At 45.9% G+C, this 1,511-nt stretch overlaps 1 non-coding gene across 1 annotated transcript; it reads left to right on the top strand.

Moving 5' to 3' along the window:
* The first annotated feature begins 1,015 nt into the window (after positions 1 to 1,015).
* On the top strand, positions 1,016 to 1,097 carry TRNAS-AGA (transfer RNA serine (anticodon AGA)). The gene has a single exon. It is a non-coding gene; the product is annotated as a tRNA-Ser (tRNA).
* The last annotated feature ends 414 nt before the right edge of the window (positions 1,098 to 1,511 follow it).

Below are 1,511 nucleotides of genomic sequence, written 5' to 3' on the forward strand. Positions count from 1 at the left end.
AGCACATCACACTGGTATTTACCAGAATAAACAACAGTCCTCGCTGTAAGGCGCTATGTTAATCTTCCTGTACAGTCTGCAGGGCTTTTCTATTTCATGAATCTACAAGGAAAATAAAAAAATTCAATGGCCAGTACGGGGATCGAACCCGCGACCTTGGCGTTATTAGCACCACGCTCTAACCAACTGAGCTAACCGGCCGCTATAAGCACGTTGTGCGAATATGTGGGATGTGTACACATGTGCACGGTGGATATTGACGACACCCAGATATAGAGCCAGTATTTTATTTATAATTCGACGTTCGTTAGCTTTAAGGCGTCATTGATTATCGACACAGGGCAAATGCCTCAACAGACATGCAGATGGGACGTTCCTAGCTCATCACAGTTTCTCGCACAACACATGGAGGCGCTCAGCCACTCCTGGGCCGACTCAGATCTTGCACATATAAGGAAGCAATCACCAAGGAATAGGTACATTATTTCCAGAACTGCACTCAGTGCGACTGATAAACAAGAACCACACTATGAACTATACGAGAGAAGGATGGAGTAAACCCTTGAATCACTCCTCTGCCCCCCTCATGCTGCTCACGAGTCCCACCTCCCCCGAAAAATGGACTAGTCTAAAACCAGCACACCGCGCATGCGCAATCATGTTTCAGAGAGTTATTTCCTGTTCCTCAGATTCTCCCTAGACCGGAGCACAATGTCTACCAGGCACCGCTGTACTCACTGTTCTCAACCATTCACTGCCTGTATCTTTTTCTCTATAATTCTTTCTCGACTTTTCTCCACAGCCAATACTTTCATAAACCCTGATCACTTGTTGCACTTTTCTCTCTGATCGCCTCGAGCAGACACATTATACTAACAAACCCTTTTAGCTCATTGTTTCCCGAGCCTTCTTATTCCAAGTTGTTTGCCTTTTTGCATTTCAAGAATACTAGTCTCGGGGGACTGTGCACAGTAGTATTTCATGTACTGTTTCATGTAGGTTATCGGTATACGGTGTAGTCGTGGCCGAGTGGTTAAGGCGATGGACTAGAAATCCATTGGGGTCTCCCCGCGCAGGTTCGAATCCTGCCGACTACGGTTGCTTTTTAAGCCTCAATTTACATTTTGTATTATTGCTGTTGTCTGTTATGTGTCGCTACGTCAGCCAGTACTCACTCCCACTGAGATTCAGCGGCAGGAAAGGAGGATCCGCGTCAACTTCACCACTAGACCCACACCCAATAAATTCTAACAGGATGATGGCAAGAGGACGCATCAGTGAAAAGGAGGCACCAAGCTTTGGGGGACAAAGACATCAATGCACGAGGTGTCATCCAAGACATCTATGCATGAGGTGGCATCAAATACATCTATGCACGAGGTGGCATCAAAGACATATGAATGAGTTGGCATCAAAGACATCTATGCACAAGGTGACATCAAAGACATCTACGCATGAGGTGGCATCAAAGACATCTATTCACGAGGTGGCATCAAAGACATCTATGCATA

The sequence above is a fragment of the Triturus cristatus genome, chromosome 12, assembly GCF_964204655.1.
Source record: "Triturus cristatus chromosome 12, aTriCri1.1, whole genome shotgun sequence".
Lineage (NCBI taxonomy): Eukaryota > Metazoa > Chordata > Amphibia > Caudata > Salamandridae > Triturus > Triturus cristatus.